Genomic DNA, 5596 nt, shown 5'->3' on the forward strand with positions numbered 1-5596 from the left:
GACAGCCTGTTTGCTCCCAAACTTTGGGCAAGCTAATAGGATAAGCACAAAGCTGACTATGTACCATATAGTGGCCATAATTTTCTACATCCTTAATTAAGCTTTCCGTGTTTGCTAGTCGCTAAAATGGAGAAACAAACATGCACAACTTATATAGCAATAATTTATTATATTTTGTTTCAATATATATATATATATATATATATATATATATTAGGATTATTTAATATAATTGTATTATATCAAGCTACAGTCGAGCCAGGTAGTGTTGGCTCACGATGAACTCATTTCTAGATCGAGCTAGATAAAGTGCTCATACTCAACTCATTTTTTTCCGAGTCGAGTCTAAAGATGAGTCGATCTCAAGCGGCTCATGAGCCTCAAGCTTTTCTTGCAGTCCTACTCCTGGACACCAACGCCTCGAGGATCATACGCTGAACAGTTTTTAAAATACACACTGAACATTTTTCTGATAACAATATTTAAATACACATTGAACATGTTTGTGATATATGCTGAACAATATTTAAAATACACATTGAATTTTTTTGTGCTATATGCTGAGCAATTTTAAATACACAATGAACATTTTTAAAAGTATATTGAACATTTCCTTTAATATAAAATAAGCATTTTTTGTATATAAACACGTAATGAACTTTGTATGACGAATGAAAAAAATAAAAAATGGAAAAGGAAAAACATTAAAGAGAAGAAAAGAAATAGAAATAGAAATAGAAAAAAACAGAAAAGAGAAGAAACAGCAGAGAGCGACCGTGGGCTGGCCCAAACTGGGGCCTCGGGTGTCCTAGCAGCGAAGCCACGTCCTTTTAACCCTCACGGGCGTCAAATATAACCTGCGCATCCTCTCCATAGTTCACTGCAACTTGTGTTAGAATTAATGGGCTTGGCCCATGTGCAATTTCAAAAAGTTCTCAAATAAATTTGAAAGGCCTTGAATAAATGATAATTGATGGTGCAAATTTTTGTCCCACCCCTAGAGTTCAGGTGGCGTGAAACAAACTTAAATAATGGAGTCTTCCCGCTCTACTTAGTGATATGTATGAGGAGAGAAAGAGAACACCACCAAATATATGACTTACCAACCACCACCAAATACACACCAGCGAGTGGAAGAGCAGGTCTCAACATGGGTCGTCTTCCTTTCAAGTTTGGTGGCATCATGTGATCTGATCTAATCTGTAATTATATGGTTGGTGTTGTTTTCATGTTGTCCTCTTCATGTAGTATGATAGAGCTATGCATGCTAATAATTGTTCTACTATTAAACAAGTTACTAGAGTTAATCACGAAATTGACCAAGTTTTCAACAGCTCAAACACTCTCTTAGCCGCCAAGACGATCCGATTGTCTCAACACATATATGGACGAAATATTCTAGTGCAGTGTATTTCAGTGCAAGCTAACTGCACTTCAGAAACATTCTAGTTACATTTCAGTGCATTTTTAAGCATCGTTACACATGCATTCCATACATCTCACCTAAATATTTCAAACGTTCTAGATTCAACTTGAAATATTTCCCATAAATTCCTATGTTCACTCAAAATTCAGACACGATTCACAAACACTGGAATTTCAAATATTCCGCAAACCATTAAACTCCCTTCTGGGGCTGTTATCCTAACTCTGTGTGGGGCGCTAAATATAAATAAATAGCCAAAAAAAATTAAACATGACGAAGAATGGAAAAATGGCACAGCCCAGTTTCTTCATACATTAATTTATTTCTTGTTCAAATTAATTATGTGTTTAATACAACCTCATTTTGCCTCAAGGTCCACACCATGCTACAAAACTATTATTACAGGCTCATACATCGTCTCACAAGAAGACAAAAAAGGAGAAAAATTCCTCAAACTATGGACAGGCTACAAAGTACAAACAAATTCCTCAAGAAGAACCGCGACTAAAGGTCCTCCGCCCCGACGGCCACCTGGCGCCCACGTGGACGGGCCTTTAGTCGCGGTTCTTAAGCAACCGCGACTAAAGGGTGGGGCCTTTAGTCGCGCCCGTTCGGTCGCGGTTGCGCAACCGCGACTAATGGCAGTTGCGAACCGCGACCAAAGGCCCTTTTTCCACCAGTGAGTCCAAAACTTTTTTTGTTGAAATTGTTGAAACAAGGCAAAACACTTGCCATTTTCATTGATAAAGAAGAGAGTTTAAGACAAGGATCCCAACAGAGGGCAAATAAAAGTCCATCACTCTCGCGGCATTACAACACCCAAGATCTTTTCTCCCGCCATCACCAATAATCAAACTTCCTCCTTAATGTTGCACACTAGCATCGCGGTGGTGTTCACCGAGTTGTGGAAGACTCTCGCATTGCGCTCCTTCCAAAGTTTCCAAGAGACGAGTATCAAAAGGGAGGTCATCGCAGGCCACGAACGGGCCCTCGGTTGGGCGATCTGATTCCACCAATCGTTATCGAAGTAGCTAAACTCCAGTCCATAGGATTGACCTCCTGAAGCCCCAATCACTGAACAATGTCGCACCACACCCTCACCGAAAAAGGCGGTGGAAGATTCCCTGGTTTGCTTACAGAGTGGGTAGAGACCCCAGTTGGCCAACCACGGTCCCCAAGTATATCAAGAGTCCTTACTCGATCTTGCTTCATGAGCCAGGCGAAAGATTTGCATTTTAGTGGCGCCCAAGATTTCCAAACAGTCACATACATGGGCGAGCATGTGTGCCCCTCGAATTGTGTGTTGTAGGCTGACTTAGCCGAATAAATGCCTTCCGTCGTGAATTTTCATGTGATCTTATCATGGGCATCCGCAACAAGTTGGACCGAGCATCTACCAAAGTGAAGCGAACTGTTGGATGTATTCTAGGGAGAGACCTTGGTGCAGATTGATTTGAAACTCAACCAGAAGTTATTTTGCAAGGCTATCAGAACTGTCATTTTTTTCCTTTTTAGAACACTGAAAGAATTTAGGAGCAACATCTTCCAGCCTCCAACCGTCCAGCCAAGAGGACTAGCAAAAAATAGTAATAGCTCCATCTCCAATGGTGAGAATCGTGGCAGTGGGTGGATAAAAGGTCCTTTTCCGCCTCAGAGCATGGGTTTGAGGGTTTCCCAGACCGATCCAAGGCTTCGACAGTTTAGTCCATTGGAACCAAAGCCATCTAAGTTTAAGGGCTGTAGCGAATTTCTCCAAGTTCAGAATTCCAAGCCCTTCGAGAAATTTGGGCTTGCACACCAGCTCCCAGTTCACTTTGCACTTGCCACCTGACACCTTATCACAACCAGCTCACAAGTAAGCCCGACGGATCTTGTCAATGTATTCTCGTACCACAGCCGGGAGGACAAGCGGCATCCGAAAGTAAATGGCCATAGCAGTGAGGACAGCCTTGACCAAAACAACGCGGCCAGCCAAAGCCACATGCTTGCCGAGCCACGCGATGAGTTTAGCAGACCTTTTTGATGTCCAGCTTGAAGAGCAGAGATGAGGTTTTGTCACGATGCAAACGCCTGGCAAGGTTACTAACATATAGAAAGTTGTCAAGAATACTTCTTTTTTTATGAAGGCACTCTGAGCAGAGGAGACCGGGTTGTTCATGTGAGGCGCAAGACGGGAAGCCCATCATCTTTGAAATAATTTTTGCAGTGGTGTAAATGAGACTTATGGGTCTAGAATCTGAGATATCATCAGCTCCGTCTTTCTTCGGAATGAGCGCAACATTGGCGGAGTTTAACCAGTTCAAAGAGCTGACACGCAAGTTCGAGAAATGACTTATCACCTTGAAGATCTCCAGCTTGACAATCTCCCAATCTAGTTCTTGAGGAAAGTTCTTAGCACGTCGAAGTAGTTGGGGAAGGTCTTGCGGGTGCACCGGGGGTCCCCGCTGGTGACTGGGACCTCGGCGCAGGCCGCAAGGAAGAATGCCATCGCCATCCGGTGGACGTCTTAGGTGTTCATCACCGTCACGTTCAGCTTCTCCAGCGGCGTGATGATGCAGTAGTCCAGGCCTTTCTCCACCATTGCTCAAAACTATAGGGCACAGGGCACACGACAGGTGAGAATAAGTACTGAGGGGGTGCAACAGGAGGCCCTTGGCTCACAAGAACAACAGACGTCCCTTTGTTAGCTCTGTCCAGATCGTCACTACTCTTTTGGTTTCCTTCACTCTCCAGGATGCCACTGCAGATGAGAATTATAAGACGGTTAAAGGCCAATTACAAGAAGTAGAACAACGTATAACTTACTTGTATTCTTTTCCTCCCATACTGATATTTATTGGTTGGGTATGATGAGGGCCTATGACGTGGCCTATATATTATTTTACTACGCACAAAGCTTCTAAAGATAGCAAATCTAAACTGACCAGATAAACATAGACCATGTGCTAAAATAGTACCAGAAGCACGCAAAAAATATGCAATAGGATGGGGAAGTGGTGGCACATTCATGTCACCATACCCAACCAATAAATATCAGTATATCCCATGCCTCTCGACTCCAATTCCAATTTCCTCTAACAATGATGGACGGGTATCAGTCTCTCTCTCCCATGCCTCTCAGTTCCAGTTCCTATTTCCTCTAGCAACGAGAGATTGTCTATATATCTATACAGCGCAAAGCGCCAGTTGTGAACAGTGTAGGCTTGAAAGGCACCGAGAACAATTTTATGGTGATGAGGCAATGTCTATTAGGGCATCTACTGGTTTGGTCATGAAATCCGGCCTCTCAAACGCCCGCAGACGCGTTCGGGCGCGTCCGCAGGCACTGACAGGGCAATCCTTAAATCCAATCATCCACATCCATGTGTCTCATATCCGGTACCCTATACCATAATAAAGCATGCAACATGAATAAAACCGCGTAAATCATCAAACGGACATAAAATAGGACATAGAAATGTATATTCTCACCAACGCATCTCCAAATGATCGTCAAAGTTCACATAATCCACATAAATGTCGGATAAGTTTAAACTAGATTACTAAAAAATGAAACTAAAGAGGGAGACGGCGTAGCTTCACCACTTCCTCGTTAGCCCATTGGCCTTCCGGTCGCTGGCGCTGTTGTAGGCCTCCATGGCAGGAGGCGGGTGGTGGAAGAAGAGGAGATGATGATGCAGCCCTTCAAAGGCCGGGGCACTAGGTCTTGCTTTACATTTCAGCTTGGCCACACTCGCCGCCTACACCGCCACGCGTTCGGATTGAACAATGGCTAGCCGGAGCGCCTTGGCGTTCTTCCTCCAGAGCCGGCGAGCGTCTGTCTCCGAGGTTGTAAGTCACCGGCTATAGAACCAAGCGAGGAGCCGCTCCTCCTCGTCGGGCACCACCGGCAACCCGCGCCGGAGGCGAACGGATTGCTGAACCGCCTCCCTGCGCCTTTGACTCCGCGTGCGCGTCTGCAGCGCCGGCAGAGCAGGCACTGGAACCCACCACTGCCCTTGCGAAGGAGCGGTTGACGGGTTAGGTGGACGAGGGAGGGGCGACGCGGATTGAGCAGCCCGCGTGGTGCTGTGCGCAGGCCAGGAGAGGCTACCTTCGGCATCTGCACTAGGTGGACGAGGGAGGGGCGACACGGATTGAGCAGCCCGCGTGGAGCTGTGCGCAGGCCAG

The 5596-nt window shown here is 45.1% G+C and overlaps 1 pseudogene; it reads right to left on the reverse strand.

Annotated features, from left to right (window-relative positions):
• Positions 1-3711: 3711 nt before the first annotated feature.
• The window catches only part of LOC119284097, a 4689-nt pseudogene continuing 2804 nt past the window's right edge, over positions 3712-5596 (reverse strand).

The sequence above is a fragment of the Triticum dicoccoides genome, chromosome 4A (genome assembly GCF_002162155.2).
Source record: "Triticum dicoccoides isolate Atlit2015 ecotype Zavitan chromosome 4A, WEW_v2.0, whole genome shotgun sequence".
Taxonomy (NCBI): domain Eukaryota; kingdom Viridiplantae; phylum Streptophyta; class Magnoliopsida; order Poales; family Poaceae; genus Triticum; species Triticum dicoccoides.